The following is a 17,383-nucleotide window of genomic DNA, read 5'->3' as shown; positions in this document are numbered from 1 at the left end:
TGTGTTACATATACACAATGGAATATTACTCAGCCATTAGAAAGAATACATTTGAACCAGTTCTATTGAGATGGATGAAACTGGAGCCCATTATACGCAGTGAAGTAAGCCAGAAAGAAAAGCACCAATACAGCATACTAATGCCTATATATGGAATTTGAAAGATGGTAACGATAACCCTATATGCGAGACAGAAAAAGAGACACAGAGGCATAGAACAGTCTTATGGACTCTGAGGGAGAAGGTGAGGGTGGGACGATCTGAGAGAAGAGCATTGAAACATGTACATTATCATATGTGAAACAGAACGTCATTCCAGGTTCGATGCATGAGACAAATGCTCAGGGCTGGGGCAATGGGATGACCCAGAGGGATGGGATGGGGAGGGAGGTGGGAGGGGGGTTAAGGATGGGGAACACATGTAAACCCATGGCTGATTCATGTTAATGTATGGTAAAAACCACTACAGTACTGTAAAGTAATTAGCCCCCAACTAAAATGAGTAAGCTGATTAAAAAAATAAAAAGCAGAGACATTACTTTGTCAACAAAGGTCTATCTAGTCAAGGCTGCGGTTTTCCCAGTACTCACGTATGGATGTGAGAGTTGGACTATAAAGAAAGCTGAGCGCAGAAGACTTGATGCTTTTGGACTGTGGTCTTGGAGAAGACTCTTGAGAGTCCCTTAGACTGCAAGGAGATCCAACAGCCCATCCTAAAGGAAATCAGTCCTCAATATTCATTGGAAGGACTGATGTTGAAGCTGAAACTCCAATATTTTGGCCACCTGATGCGAAGAGCTGACTCAACTGGAAAGACCCTGATGTAGAGAAAGATTGAAGGCAGGAGGAGAAAAGGACGACAGAGGATGAGATGCTTAGGTGGCATCACTGACTCAACGGACATGAGTTTGGGTAAACTTTGGGAGTTGGTGATGGACAGGGAGGCCTGGAGTGCTGCTGTTCATGGGGTCACAAAGAGTTGGACACGAATGAGCAACTGAACTGAGCTGAGAAACTAAAAGAGAAAACATTTGAATATTTGAATATCAGATCAAAATTACACACATCTATACATAATCATGACTTCTCTAATAAAAGTTTTTATGCCTGAGCCTCACAGCAAACGACAACAAAAAAAGATCCACCCCTTGACCGCGACTTCAGCCAGGCCGGTCTTCCCCTGTTCATCACGGGAAGTCTTCTCAACAATAAACCTCCTGACTCGGGAGAAAGGCTCGCGCCGCACATCTGTGTGGGGCTTGAGGCCCACGCTTCCCCCGGAGCAGCTCAGCCTCACACACCCGCTGGCCCTGGGGGAGCACAGGGGGTCACACACCTCTGAGCCCCCGTGACCTGGTCACAACTGCAGATGACCGGGCCAGCAGACGTCTCAGGAGGGCGGACTTGCTTCTCTGCCCCCATTTCTCTTGCTTCACTGTCCTTTTGCATTCTCCCATCCCTGCTCCTGGTCTTCCCTTGGGCCTCCCTTGGGGCTCAGCTGCTAAAGAATCCGCCTGCAATGTGGGACCTGGGTTCGATGCCTGCGTTGGGAAGATCTCCTGGTAAGGGAAAGGCTACCCACTCCATTATTCTCGCCTGGAGAATTCCATGAACTGTATAGTCCATGGGGTTGCAAAGAGTTGGACATGACTGAGCAACTTTCATTTCATTCATCCCTGCTCCTGGTCCAGCCTGTCCAGCTGGCCCTCAATGTTGGGGTCCGGGGGACACTGGTGACATCTGGGGACATTTTCGGTTGTATTTACAAATGCTGCAACATATCAAATGCCAGCAACGCCAAGGCTGAGGAATCCCACTTTAAGACTCTTCATCTTTTGGGGGTCGTTGATTATTCAAAGGAGTCCATGGATTTCTTTCTCCTTGGGGAAGCAGCACAATTTTGTTTCACAGTGGGCAAGGTTGTGTGGCTGGGCTCTCTCCGAGGCTATCTTGTTCCCCAAACCCTCTCACTTCTTGTAATCAGAGCACACCCGGCAATGAGCCATCCCAGGCATCTCTCGCTAATCCCGCTGGCGTGGACCCGCGCACACCCTGCATGCTGCCTGCGCCCAGCGGCCCCCGAATAGACTCTGGTCTCGAGCAGGGGAAGGCAACAGGCTGCTTGGGGCCTGACTCATCTCAGGGGAAAGCTCAGGCTTGCAAGGGCCATGGAAAAGTCGGTTATGATCTAAAGACAGCATAAGAAGATGGCTCATGCTCAGCTCCAGCTTTTTGAAATCTTGAACCCTTTAGTTTACACCACAGGAGCATTCTCATCAAAAAAGGGCCCATCAGGGGCTTCCCTGGTGGTCCAGTGATCAGCACTCTGCCTTCCAATGCAGGGAGTGTGGGTTCAATCCTTGGTTGGGGAACTAAGATGCCCACATGTCTTGAGGTGTGGCCCCAACATTTTTTTTTAAAAAAGGTCCAATCAACTGCTGAAAACCTTTTAAAACTATAGTACCAAATTATCACTGAAATTTGGGGTCACTGTGACCTTGTGACTTGTATTCATAAGAAGAAATACATTTTTGGTCTTTGCCCCCCAGTCCTGACACAGAGCTCCTAAAACTCGGGGAATTTCCTAAGTGGGGACAGCAGTCAAGGTGTCTCTTGTTAGGTGAATGAGATGACTTTTCAGAGAGTGCCTCTTTTCCAAAGGGGGGCGGCTTTTTGCCAGGGGAACTAACCACATGGTTAGAGGATTGGAACTTCCGGTCCCTCCCCACTACCATGTCTGGGAACGCGAGAAGGGCTTCCTGTCGAAGCAATCACCAACAGCCAGTGATTTAACCAATTGTGCTTGTGTGATGAATCCTCCAGAAAAACCACCAAACAGGGTCTGGACAGCTCTGGGTTGATGAACACATGTGGATTTGGGGAAAGCGGGGCTTGGAGAGCGTGAAGTTCCGTGCCTCCCCCACACACACTCTGTCCTGTGCATCCCCTTCCATCTGCTGTTCCTGAGTTTTAGTACCTTTTACAATAAAGCTGTGATCTAGTAGGCAACATGTTTCTCTGAGTTCCGTGAGCCACTCTACCAATTAATAGAACCCAAAGTCATTAGAACCTCTGAACGGGTGGCCAGTGGGTCAGAGCGTAGGTGACCATCTGGGCTTGCAAATGATGTCTCAAGTGGGGCAAGGGTCTTATAGGGTTGGGCCTTTAACCTGTGGGGTCTGGCACTACCCGCAGATAGGCAGTGTCCACACTGAGTTAAGCTGCAGGACCCCCAGCTGCTGTCACAGAAGTGTGGGTGGTGCCAGGCAAACAACACATGCATGTTGGAACTTGGAGAAGAATCCTCACTTGTTGGTACAACTCCATCTTTTCTGGTGGCCATAACCAATGTCTTTATGTTTGGTATTTATTTCAAAGTCAAGTTTTAAAAAAGATATGTGTGGCGAAGGATTTCACTGGACTTGGAAAGGCTCTTCTTTCCCTTTTGTGAGCATGGCCATTCCATGATCCTATGAGCAATAATGATAGATGACTGAATATTCACATTACCAGTGAGAATTTCCCAAGAGCCAGACTCTACACTAAGTACTTTAGGATAACCCAGTGATGTAATGACTTGTTTCCCAGGTGGCTCAGCAGAAAAGACCCCGCCAGCCAATGTAGGAGATGCAGGAGACTTGGGTTCAATCCCTGGGCTGGGAAGATCCCCTGGAGGAGGAAATGACAAACCATTTCAGCATTCTTGCCTGAAAAATTCACAGATACAGGATCTTGGGGGCTACAATCTACAGGGCTGCAAAGAGGTGGACACGAAGGAGCAACTGAACATGCACACAGTTGTGTAAATACTGTTGTTGTCTCTGTTTGATGAGTGATGAAGCTTCATTGTTGTTGTTCAGTCATCAGATTTTGCCTGATTCTTTGCGACTCCATGGACTACACGCTCCATGGAATTCTCTAGGCGAGAATACTGGAATGGCTAGTGTTTCCCTTCTCCAGGGGATTTTTCTGACTCCCCACAGATTGTAAGACTAAAGTTGAGCGTTATTGTTTTCTATTTCATTGCAAATAGCCTTTGGGTATCTGAAAGGACAGGGTAGGTACTTTCAAGGGGTCTTCTGCATAACAAAGCCCTTTCGGCAAATGTGGTCATAATATCCAGGTAGGCGTTGCTGCTGTGAGTGTCACATCTCAGCCAGAAGGCAAATTCTGAGCTCTTCCTCTGGCAGAAACCAATTCACAAAATAACCCAAGAAAGAGAGCTGGAAAAACAAACCACACCAACAACCGGAAAAGCATTCCTCATGAGGCAAAGCTAGAGAAAACTCAACAATCTTGTGGCCCAAAAACCCTCTTGGAAACGAATGTTCAGTAAGGAAGAGACGAAACACGGCAAGTTCCAAGGAAGAGGCCATGCCCATGGACAGTGTAGTTTAGAGACGGCCTGACCGCTAGATGAAGACACATGCCAGTGTAAAGCCTTTGCAGACAGCAGTGATGGTCATCTCCATAGTTAAGTGTTTAGTCTGGTGACAACCTGCCCTGGGCACCACACGAGGGAGCAGACCTGCTTCTCTTCCTCTGCCCTCACACCATTTCCTCATGAAGGCAGCTCAGGTGCTATTGTGCCCTGCCTGCCTGTCTGGCTCATCCATGAGCTGTGACCACCTCAAGGGAAGGACTCCGCCTTCTCTTCTCTGTGCACCATGAACCTGCAAAAAGTTGGCCTTCAGAACCTCAGGAGACTCACCCCACCCCCACTATAGGCAGAACCCTCCGCAGGCATTAAAACAGCTGTGGAGTCACTATGGCCCAAGCCCTGGTTACGGATCCCTGGAGCCTACTACAGCCTGTACAGCGTGAATAATCAGGTCCTTTATACACAGATTCCCGCCTGTCAGATCTGAGCTTGGGATTCATTGTAAGCTCTGGCCCTCCCATGGCAGCCAGGTGGGCCGCGAGTAGACAAAGGGGCTAGGTTCTGAGTTTCGAGGGAGGCATTGAAAGGACAGGCATGGAGGCAACCTGTTGCAAACTGAGGGAGGGTCCCTGTGTGTCTCAGAGGAGGCCTCTGGTGTGCAAGTGTGGAGGAGGGCCCCCACGGTGCAAAGGAAAGAGAGGTACTCAGGGACAAAGGCTCTTGGCCTCTCCTGTAGCAGCTCCAGTTGGTAGCCCGTGAAAAGTGGACAGCCAATGTGGTCACATGAGCGTGACTCATTCCCTCACAAAGCCAGAGAAAGGGGGCAGGGTGTGGCAGTACCCCGAGGGTGTGGTGGGGTGGATGAAAGGAGGTGTCCTTCCTCTCTTTAGTGCAAACTGCTTTTGTCAGCTTCAGAGCTGCCAGACAGCAGTTACCAAGTCAGGTCCCCACAGTACCCAGTGTGGGCTGGGCGCCTTAGCCCCTGTCACATGGACAAGCCACACCATATGGCTCCCCTGAGTTCTAACAGCAGGACCTGGGGGTTTTGTCTAGGTACACACTTCCTTGCTGTAGCTTTGTTACCTCCTTTGAGCCCCGCTTTTGTCCTCTAGAAAAAGGACATTGATTGCTACCTTAGCAGGTTGCTACCTTAATCCTGTGAAGACTAATTAGGGGAACCCTACAATGAGTAGCTTGCCTTAAGACATATCAATGACTAGCTAGCCTTAAGAGATCCTGGGCTTCCCTGATAGATCAGCTGGTAAAGAACCCTCCTGCCATGCAGGAGACCCCGGTTTGATTTCTGGGTCGCGAATCCTGATCCGCTGCAGAAGGGACAGGCTACCCACTCCAGTCTTCTCGGGCTTCACTTGTGGCTCAGCTGGTAAAGAATCTGCCTGCAATGCGGGAGACCTGGGTTCAATCCTTGGACTGGGAAGATCCCCTGGGGAAGGGAAAGGCTACCCACTCCAGCAGTCTGGCCTGGAGAATTCCATGGAATGTAGAGCCCATGGGGTCGCAAGAGTCGGACACGACTGAGGAACTTCACTTCACTTTCAAGAGATATGACCTGAATCCAGATTAAACTGGAGGCTCCCAGTGTCCTCTGGCATTTCTTCCCTGAAGCCAGCCAAAACCCACACACGTGCATTTCCAGGGTCTCCACTTAGCCAGCTGGACAGAAAACCCAGCGTGGTGCAAACAAGCTGACAGACAAGCAGGAGAGGACTCACCGGCAGACGGCTTCGCTCAGGTCTCGTGGATCTCCGGGACCACGGCAGGAACCGGCGCTCTCAGACCCTGGGCTCAGCAGCGCCCTCATTCTCAGGCCGGCGGCTCTGCCCTGACGGGCGCGGGAAAGCCACCAACTGCCCCAGGCTGACCTCACGCCGCTTCCACCGCTGTAGCCTGACTTCACCCGGCCACACCCCTTTTGGCGGAACTTCCACTTCCTCTTCCTCCCTTGATTCCAGCCTGAGGTCCGGCCCTGGGCCCCGATTGGTCACAGCCCCAGTCCTGAGCCAATCACGGTGGCCAGGGAGGATGGAGCACACCGATTGGCCAGGTCCAGGTCATGGGACCATATTCCAGGTCCCGTGACCATACTCCAGGTCACGTGTGAGCTGCTCGCCCTGTGTCAGGGGTGGAGAGAGTGCCGTACCCGAAGAGCAGGGCTGAGAGTCCAGTCACTGTGTCCGTGTGCTCAGGGTCCTGGGACCTGCCTGTGCGTCCTCTCTACACACCGCTTTGTCCTCTGCAGACGGAAGATTCACGATAAACCTCTTCGCTTCGCAAGCGCTGTTGCACGCACCCACATTCAAGGGAGCAAGGCCTCCGGTTTGAAGGTAAGTTTGGAGATCCTCTCTTAACCTCCGGGCTTGTTTCTTGTAGCCTGTTAGAATAATTTATTCAATCTGAAAACCCCCAGGAGGACCACCACATGCTGCTTTGCGTATTCAGGATTCTTAGCTGTTCTGAGTAGAGGGCATGGCCCAGGGGCCTCCCAAAGGCAATGAATTTTGTCCAAGGAAGCACCTGAGAGGCTGAATCTGAGTCCCTTTGCTGTACACCTTAGACAAACAAATTATGGTAAATCAGCAATACCTCAATTTAAAGAAAAGATATTTCCTCATCAAAAATTGTTCGAATTTTGTCAAGTTTTTCTTTCAATTGTTGGTTCTTAGTATGCAGTCTAATTGGTTTGGTGGTGTTTTGTGAGGTAGGGATCCAACTTACCTTCTCCTATGGATACAATATTGTCCCAATGGGACGATTCCTTTGTCCTTTCTCCTGGAAATGTCCTTTCTGCGTTTACATATTAAGAAGCTTTTTTCAAAATGCCAAGTATCGAGAACTTCAGGTCTTTGGTAATTTGTACCCCAGAGGCTTGTTTCCACTTCTGTGTCTTCTCTTCGCATTTTACCATTGCCCGTTTGTCGTATACACAAGTGCCCTCAGAGGATCTCTGAAGTGAACCGTGTGTGTTTCTGTGAGGACAGAGGATGTGAGCACAGAGGAGAGGCTGAGTCCATAGTGACCATGTGACCATGCTCAGCAAGCCCAATATTAAGTCTGGCTGAGACTTTCTCAGGCAAGGTCTGTGTTTCTTCCTCTTGGTGTCTGGATATGCAAAACGATGTTGGTGGATTGGGACGTGGGTCCCTGGGTCCAGCAGTGTAGAGATATACCCATGGCCTGCTTTTCCATGATACTTTCCTCCTGCGGGCTCCGCTGAGCTGGTGTGGAGAGATTTCTGCTAAAGGCTTGAGAGGTAGTCAATCCTTCTGCTTTTCATGCCCTGCCTCGTCCATACTTCTGTCATTTTTTTTAATGTAGCTAATTTTCAATGGTGTTAGCCCTTGTGTCATTGTGACACTCAGGCACCTGTGGTTTAATAGACCTCCAAGTCCCGGGAGCTCTTTGCCTGGTGGAGACATGGAGCACTCAGGGAGCAGTACCACATCACCCTGGAGCCTGGACCAGAGAGAAGGTTCTTGCCAGGAAGGCTGCATCCCTGCTGTGGGGGGTTCGGAGTTATTACTTCCGATTGTGCATCCCCCGGGCCCTCGGTGCAGGCCCCACTCTGAGATCTGGAAAGGAGGTGGCTTCCCTCCCTGACACAGAACTAGTCTTTTCTGTCCTCATCCTTGTCGCCTCCCATCTGGCTCCCAGGCTCTATCCTTGAGCCTCACCCACAGGATCAGGAGAGCCCAGTTCTAGAGGAGTGTCATACAAGGAGAGTCTCCTGGAGACACTCCATCCCCGGGCCTAAATAAGCACTTCTTCGGAGTTTCACAGCCCTGGGTGTAGATCCTGGGTTTGTGTCCATTTTACAGTTGAATATGTTGAGCCTCAGATCATTGTGTGATTTTCCCTGGGTCACTGTGCGGGTCAGCGGGTGAGCTGAGATTTGAACCCAGACTGTATGTCTTGGAGGCCGTGACGATACAGGTGTTTCCGCTCCTCGGTTAAATTTATTTCAAGTTTTTTTTTTTTTTTGGATGCATTTGTATATGGGACTTTTCTGTTTTCTTATGCTTCCTATCCTGCTATATTGCTGAATTTATTAGTTGTAATACTTCTTACTTGGTGGCGTTTTTAGGGTTTCATATAAATCCTGTCATAATCAAATAGTGACAGTGTAACTTCATCTGTTCCAATGGGAATGCCGTTTATTTCCTTTTCTGGCCTAGTTCCTCTGGGTAGGACACTTCCGCCACTATGTTGAACAAGATTGGTGAGAACAGGCATCCTTGTACTATTCCTGATCTTTTAGGAAAATCTTTCAGCTCTTTATCACTGAGTTGGATGTTAGCTGTGGGTTTGTCTTAACGTGCCCTTTAGGATGTTCCATGGATAACCACTGTATTGAGAGATGGTATCAGAATTGATGTTACACTTTGTTGAAAGCTTTTTCTGCAATTATTGAGAAGATCACATGATTTTAGTCTTCATTTTGCTCATATTGTGTCTCACAGTAATTGATGTACAGACAATAAATCATGCTTGCAGGCCCAGAATAAATCCATTTGATCCTAGTGTATGATTCTTTTAATGTATGCTTCAGTTTGGCTTGGTAATATTTTTTTGAGGATTTTTACATCCAGGTACACCAGGGTCAGGGTTCTCTAGTGGTTCATATGGTAAAGAATCTGCCTGCAATGTGGGAGGCCTGGGTTTGACCCCTGGGTCAGGAAGATCCCCTCGAGAAAGGAATGGCTACCGCACTCCAGTATTCTTGCCTGGGAAATTCTGTGGACAGGGACCTGGTGGGTTGTAGTCCATGGGTCACAAATAACTGGACATGACTGAGTGACTCACACTTACAAGAGTGCTTCTTGACATTTTTAATATCTACATTGAAGATTTTATCTCAGTCAAAAATTGCAGTCAAAGGCAAACATGTCAAAAGTCCAAGAGTCCTTAGAATTAAATGACAATAAGACATAACAGATGAAAGCAAGAAGGACTCCACATATTTACTTTTCATAAGAATTTTAGCTCTTCCGAGGAATTCTCATTAAGCTGAATTAAAATGCAAGCTTTAGTTTAAAATCTTAACCTTTTTCGGTATCATGTTTCTATTTTGAGACTGAAAGTTCATTATTTATGTACGAGATATTAAGCAATGCTATGTAGCTATTAAAATCATATTTTCAAAAACTCTAATGACATTTACAAGCACTTATACTGGAAAAATAGCTAGGAATAGAAGATGATCCCGTATAGCTTTAAATGAAAGTACAGATGTGTTGAATGATAGTTTTCAGATTGTATTTATTGATTTTTATTTGGAGAATAACTGCTTTACAATGTTTGGTTGGTTTTCCTCATGCAACACCACGAATAAGTATATTATCCACTCTTTGGTTAGACTGCCTCCCAGTTCCTGGCCTCCCACCCTCTAGGTCGTCCCAGAGCACCATGCTGGGCTCCCTATGTTATCCAGCAACTTCCCATTAGCTAGCTATTTTGCATATGGTAGTGGCTATGTTTCATTGCTACTCTCTCCATTTGTCCCACTCTCTCCTTCTCCAGCTGAGTTCACAAGTCCTTCCTCTACATCTGTGTATTTATTTCTGCCCTTCAAATATTCACCAGTACCATTTTACAAGATCGCATGCGTATGCATTAATATACTACATTTGTTTTTCTCTTTCCGACTGACGTCACTCTGTATCCCAGTTTCTAGGTTCATCCACCTCAGTTCAACGGATTCGTATTTGTTCCTTTTCATGGCTGAGTCGTGTTCCATTGCATGTATGTCCCACAACTTCTTTTTCCATTGTTCTCTTGAGAGACATTAGGTTGCTTCCATGCCCTGCCTATGTTAAATAGTGCTGCAATGGACATTGGGTACGAATGTCTTTTTAGAGTTATGGTTTTCTCAGGGTGTATGGCCAGTAGGGGATTGTTGTGTCATATTGTAGTTTTAGTCCTACTTTTTAAGGAAACCTATGTTCCTTCTCCATAGTGGCTGTATCCATTTACATGCCTACTAACATTGCAAGAGGGTTCCCTTTCTTCCATGTCCTGTCCAGCGATTATTATGTGTAGAATTGTTGATGATGGCCATTGTGACTGGTGTGAGGTGATACCTCATGTAGTTTTGATTAGCATTTCCTGAATAATGAGCGATGTGGAGCATCTTTTCATGTGTTTGGTGGCCTTCTTCCTGTCTTCTTTGGAGAAATTTGTTCAGGTCTTCTGCTCATTTTTCAATTGGTTGCTTTTTTTCCAGTATTAGTCTCGATCATCTACTTGTGTACTTTGTAGATAATCCTTTCCCAGGATTCCATAACGTACATAATTCCTCAGAACATACCTTAGTCTTTTTGGACGGAAGAACATCAAGTGCCTTCTTTGGTGTGTATGTATGTACATGGCATGGGTTTATTTTCATTGTGCAGATCTTGCCCTTATTCCATTAGATTTATCCCTGAGGAGTTCATAGGTTTTGATGACATTATAATCAAGGGTATTCTTTAAAATGTCAATTTCTGGTCTCGTTTAGTATGCTGAAGTACGGAGCATTTTTATATGTTGACCTTGTATCCTGCAACGTTGCTGAACTCACTTTCATGCTTGTACCTCTTTTGTTGATTCATTTTCCACGTTAATCATCAGGTCGTCAGCAAGTACAGTTATATTGTTTTTTCAGTTCATATGATTTCGATTTCTTTTTTCTTGTCTTGTTACAGTGGCTAGGAGTTCCAGTACAGAGTTGAATAAAAGCCAAGAGAGCAGACATCCTTGCTTTGTTCCTGATCTTCAGGAGAAACACCATATGATGTCAGCTCTACATTTTTTGTAGATGCCGTTTATGAGGTTGGGGCAGTTTTCTTCCATTCCTAGATTGCTAAGATTTCCATATATAAATGATAAATATTGTCAGATGCCTTTTCTCTCTCTTTTGAGGTGAGACTGTGGTTTTTATTTTCAGTCCATTGATATGGTGAATTTCACTGATTTCTTCAAATGTTGGCCCAAACTTATGTTCTTGGGATAAACCCTACTTGTCATGATACCTTGTACTTTTAATTGATTACTGATTTCCTGATGTGTCATTAAGGAATTTTGCATCTGTGTCTCTGAGGGATATTGATATTCTTGTAATATGTTTGTCTGGTTTGGGTATCAAGAGAATTCTGGCCTCAGAATGAGTTAGGTGTTTCTTTCTTCACTATTTTGGAATAGTTTGTGTATAACCAGGATTTTCTTCATAACTGTTTGTTAGGATTCACTACTAAGGCCATTTAGGATAGAGATTTTGTGCCTGTGGGTGTATGGGTGGGTAAGATTTCTAACTACGGATTTGAGTTTCAATAGATTGAGGTTATCTGTTTCTTACTGAGTGGCTTTCATAGGTTGTGTCTTTCAACAAAGTAGGGTATTTTATCTAAGTTGCCTGAAGTTGTTCACAGTTTACCCTTTCCTTTCAGTGTCTATAGGATCTGTACTGATGTTCCCTCTTTGATTCTTGATATTGGTAGTTTATGTCTTCTCTTTTTTCTTCGTCACTCGGCTTAGTCAGTTTTATTGATATTTTGAAGAACCTGATTTTAGTTTTTTCATTTCATTTTGTTTCTCTGGTCTCTGTTTCATTGATTTTTACTCTTTCATTTTCTTCTTTCTGCTTGCTGTGGATTTCATTTGTTCTTTTATAAGTTGTTTAAGATAGAGTCTTAGAGGATCGATTCAGAATCTTTCTTCATTTGTGTAAGTATTTAATCCTATCAGTTTCCCTCCAGGTACTGATCTAGCCATGTCCTGCAGCTTTTTATTATATTGTATATTCACTTTTATTCACTTCAACATATTTCCTGTTTCATTTGTGATTTCTTCTTTGACACATGAATTCTTTAGAAATATGCTACTTTGCTGATGTTTGGGAGACTCCTGGATATCAGGGGTTTTTTAATTTCTAATTTAAATCTGTTGAGATCAGAAAACATGCTTTGTATGATTTGAGTCACTTTAAGTATGCTGAGATTTGTCTGTCTTTTGAAGAATGTCCCGTATCCCCTTGAGAAGAGTTTTATCGTGCTTCTTGTTGGATAGACTGTTCTATCAGATGTCAGTTAGATCAAGTTGGTTGATAGTGCTGTTTAAGAGGGTTCTCTGGTAGCTCAGATGGTACAGAACCTGCCTGGAATGCGGGAGAGCTGGGTTTGATCCTTGGGTTGAGAAGATCCCTGGGAGGAGGGCTTGGCAACCCACTCCAGTACTCTTGCCTGGAGAATGGTTTAAAGGCTTCAACATCCTTACTGACCTTGGTTGGTTGTCTGTTTTGGCTTCCTTATTCAATCAGTTATTGAGTCACGGCGAGGAAGACTGAGGTCCCTGACTGTAATCGTGGGTGTGTCTATTTCTTCTTTCAGTCTATTTCGTTGTTGTTTTCCTTATCTCTTCTTTTTAAAGCTATTTTTTAATACACTTAACTGACTTTGAAATTAGCAGATGTGTTGCTAAAGAAATTTGGAACACAAAGCGTCGAAACTAAAATTCAAGCTAGCCAGAGATATTTTTAGTGAGTAGAGTTAGGTCGATCCTTCAAACTTGTTCATGAGTCGTGCTCATTCTTTGTTGACATATTATGATGTATAAAAGCTATTTCAGAGAAGTAATGTGTAGTCATTACAATTTTATCATGGTTTGGTAGATAGGTTAAATTTATTGCCACAGATGAGTCATAGACTTTTAATGGTATAATTTCTTTGTATAAAATTTTGCCAGCAAATTTAAAAGGTAGCAAAGAAAAGATCAAATAATTTTGAAGTTATGATCAATACTGTTGTCTTTCGCTTAACCTTTGAGATTATGTAATTGTTTAAAAATCCATTTTCAAGATGATGTAAATGGCCCTTGTGACTGCTTCCGTGGGTTTTTTTCCTCAATTGCTGCTGCTGCTGCTAAGTCGCTTCAGTCGTGTCCGACTCTCTGCGACCCCATAGACGGCAGGCCACCAGGCCCCCACGTCCCTGGGATTCTCCAGGCAAGAACACTGGAGTGGGTTGCCGTTTCCTTCTCCAATGCATGCAAGTGAAAAGTGAAAGTGAAGTCACTCAGTTGTGTCCTACTCTTCACGACCCCATGGACTGTAGCCTACCAGGCTCCTCCGTCCATGGGATTTTCCAGGCAAGAGTACTGGAGTGGGTTGCCATTGCCTCCTCCATTTTTTCCTCAATTAACCATCCTTAATTACTGAATGCAGACCCGCGCGTACAGGAACGTGAAACATGAGTGGATCGGCAACAAGTGGCTGCCCAGTCTCGGCCTCCCGCACAACCGTAGCTATTTCGTGGAGTGCCTTGTGCACGTGCGGATGCTGGACCACTTGACCAAGAAAGCCCTTCGTGGGCAACTGAAAATGGTTGATAGTTTTCACAGGTCAGTCGGTGCAAGAAGTTCTCACTAGCCTGCTGAGAGATGTTTGCCTGCGGCCAGGTCTAAATTTTTTTTTTCTCTTGGAAACAGAAACAGTTTCCAGTGTGGAATTGTGTGCCTGCAAAGGTTGAACTATGACCAAAAAGAACTGGAAAGGAAAAGAGAAGAAAGCCAGCATGACCTGAAAGGCTAGTACAGTCCTATTTCTTGCTTCCCAGTGTATAAGCAGCCTCAGTGATTTCCTATTTGAAAGAAAACCTCAGGAAATGCTTTCCTTGGAGAAAACACACCTCGCATCATGACAGAGGAGGGAGGGATGGAAAGGACTGTTTTTGAGGTCGTCCTCTGTGGCCAGAGAACTTGTGCTCCGTCCTTGGGCTCACGTCGGTGAGCTCAGTCGTGTCTGACTTGTTGCGACCCCGTGAACTGTAGCCTACCAGGATCCTCCGTCCATGGGATTTTTTAGGCAAGAGTACTGGAGTGGGTTGCCATTTCCTTGTCCAGAGGATCTTCCCGACCTAGGGATTGAACCCAGGTCTCCTGCATTGCAGGCAGATTCTTTACCATCTGAGCCACCAAAGGTGCTGAGTACTCTGCAGATTGTAGATGCCACTGATTAATTCACAGAAATTCCTTGCTTAGGACTTTGCAGATGAAGTTACTGCTCAAAGATTACTTTTGTCATTTAAAAAAAGCAAAGTTAATATCTGATTTGAATGTGATGACTGTTTTAATTAATTTCCATTTATATGCACTATCAATTAATTCAATTAAAACATTGGGCTTTTAAAAAATTGAGTATCTTATACTGAAGTGAGTTTCTCTTTGTGCACGTGCTAACAAACTTCATGCATCTATCTGTGCGTCATGAATTGTTTTTTTTTCCCCTCCCTTCCTTTCTGCCTTCCTCATCTTTCTTTTTTGTAAAGTGTAGTTGATTTACAATGTTATATTAGTTTCAAGTGTGTAACAGTGATTCAGAATTTTTTCTTAACTTTTTTTTTTTTTTACTGGCTGTGCTGAGTCTTTGCTGCTGCACAGGCTTTTCCCTTGCTGCGGCAGGCGGGGACACTCTCTAGCGGTGGTTCCTCAGCTTCTCACTGCAGTGGCTTCTCTTGCTGTGGCTCCCGGGCTCTAGAGCACTGGCTCAATGGTTGTGGGGCATGGACTTGGTTGCTTCTTGGCATGTGGGATCTTCCTGGATCACGGATTGAACCCGTGTCTCCTGCATCAGCAGGTGATTCTTTGTCACTGAGCAACCAAGGAAGCCCTGATTCAGCACTTTTACAGATTACACTCCATTTAAAGCTATTACAAAATAATGACTATATTTCCCTGTGCTGTACAATATATCTCTGTTGCTTAGCTATGTCATACATAGTCGCTTGTATGTCTTAATCCCATACCCCAATTTTGTCCCTCCCCAATTGTCCCTGAGATAAAGTTGTGAGATATATACATATACAGTGGACTATTACTCAGCCATAAAAGGAGAAAACTCGGCTATACACAACAATGCGATCGACCTAGAGAGTCTTCTGTTCAGTGAAATAAGCCAGGGAAAGACAAATACTCTCTGCTGTCACTGACATATGGGATTTTTAAAGTGAAATAAACAAACATACCAATCACAGTTATAGACAAATGTCCTAGCAGCTCCCTGCCTCTCTTCATCCCGCTTCCCTTCCCGACTCTTTCCTTTGCTTTCCTCCCCGCTTCCTTCTGTGCTCTTCCTTCCCTTTCTCTCTCTGCTTTTCCTTTTTCTCCTCCTCTCTCTCCTTTCCATGCTCACTCTCCTTTCTCCCTCCACCCCATGCCTTTCAGTGACCATGTTGAGCCAAGGGGGTGTTGTTGTTGTTTTTCAGTCACTAAGTTGTGCCCAACTCTTTGTGACCTCATGGACTGCAGCTGTCAGGATGCTCTGTCCTCCACTATCTTCTGGAATTTGCTCAGATTTATGTCCATTGAGTCAGTGATGCCATCTAACCATCCCATCCTCTGCTACCCCCTTCTCTTGTGGCCTTCAATCTTTCCCAGCATCAGGGTTTTTTCCAGTGAGTTGGCTCTTCCCATCAGGTGGCCAAGGGGTTAATTAAGCTTATTTCTTTCTTTAGCACATTCACTGGAGTAACACATAGAACAGGCTCAGCATCACTAAGTTGGTCTGTTTCCTGAGCTGACTATAGTATTAACAGATCCCTACCAGAAAATGTGCTGTGTCCAGGAATCACTCAACTTTTTAACTTTCTAATCGCAAAGTGAATTCTTCCTTTTATATCTTAGAGGTCGGAAAAAATTACATCTTTGGGCTACTTTCCTTTTTCCAATTCACCTGCTTTCACATTTTAAGTATTTGATTTTACAGTTTTAAGCAAATCATGGGGCCGTGTGTGTGTGTTCATAATCTGAAATACATCACAACTTATCTTTGTTTCATGAAATGCCAGTTGAACACCAGATACTGTCATTTGGTCAATTTGTGATATATACAAGCTGTGCTTGTATCTATTTGCATTCATCAGGACAAGTATTTAAACTAAATTGGTGTGCTAGTTCAATATGACTAAGTTCCGTCAATTTTATCAGTTGATTACCTCATTTAGTGGGTGTTTTCATTTTTCTAAATAACTAACCTCAAAATTTAAAACTAGCCTTGTCATTGGGAATCCAAAATTAATTTAATTTCTAACAAGAGCGTGAGAAAGGGTGCAATTAGGATACTTGATAAAGTAAGTTTTAAATCAAAAAGATCAAATTTAAAACATAGAATGATAATCTGACAAACTGGGTTTAATAATTACTGTGAATTTTGACCCAATACAGATGTAAATATCATGAAATATCTACACTTACACATGTCCACATCAATAAGGTTTATTGGCAGAAGTCTTTTGCAAGGTAATTTGATAATACATATTATAATAACTAGAGAAATGTGTATAAACTTCATGACTACCACAGGGAAGTAAACATTCCATCTTAAAAAACTGGGAAAATATCTGGGCATGAAGACGTCCATCATGGTGTTACCTATAATAGTAATACATTAAAATCCACGTAAACATCCAGCAATAGGAAAATGACCATATAAATAAGAGTATCATGAAATTGATAGAATTTTGTATAGCCATTAAAGAAGTAAAAATCATGGAGGCTCTGTAGGAACATAGAACATTCCATACTAAAATGTTATATGCTGTCTGTGCTATCATTTAATTTATGTGAGAACCACAGAACTAGAACTATTTATCCAATGTGTGCTTAGGGAGAATATGTCAGACTCTGTGCTAAAAACAACAGGCAGAAGCTGGCATGTAAAACCTTTGAGTATTTAATAAGTGTTTATGTGTAGTTTGTTTAATGCAGTGCTTGCTGTGTTAGTTTGCTGGGGCAACAATATCGAAGCCCTAGAGACACCTACTGCCTCACACTTCTGGAAGCCAGAAGTCCACAACCAAGGTTCAGGCAGAGCTGACCCCTCCTGAGGGTCAGGATGGCATCTCCCCCACGCCTCGCCCGTCAGTGCTGGTGGTTTGGCGATAATCACGGGCGCGCCTGGGCTGCGGGAAGCACCACCCCCATCTCTGCCTTCGCCTTTATATGGTGTTCTCCCCG

At 44.7% G+C, this 17,383-nt stretch overlaps 1 protein-coding gene and 1 long non-coding RNA gene across 3 annotated transcripts in view; one reads left to right on the top strand and one right to left on the bottom strand.

Annotated features, from left to right (window-relative positions):
* Positions 1-17,383, bottom strand: part of LOC145506257 (olfactory receptor 4A47-like) — a 249,206-nt gene that overhangs the window by 128,402 nt on the left and 103,421 nt on the right. The window lies entirely within an intron of this gene.
* LOC145506891 (uncharacterized) lies at positions 5,295-14,563 on the top strand. Its single transcript, XR_014054423.1, has 2 exons — positions 5,295-6,726; positions 11,083-14,563. It is a non-coding gene; the product is annotated as an uncharacterized LOC145506891 (long non-coding RNA).

Source organism: Giraffa tippelskirchi, chromosome 1 (assembly GCF_054371585.1).
Source record: "Giraffa tippelskirchi isolate mGirTip1 chromosome 1, T2T-mGirTip1v1.2.pri, whole genome shotgun sequence".
NCBI classification, from domain to species: Eukaryota; Metazoa; Chordata; class Mammalia; order Artiodactyla; family Giraffidae; genus Giraffa; species Giraffa tippelskirchi.
The sequence above is the reverse complement of the archived record's forward strand: the minus strand, read 5'-3'. Positions and strand labels throughout refer to the sequence as shown.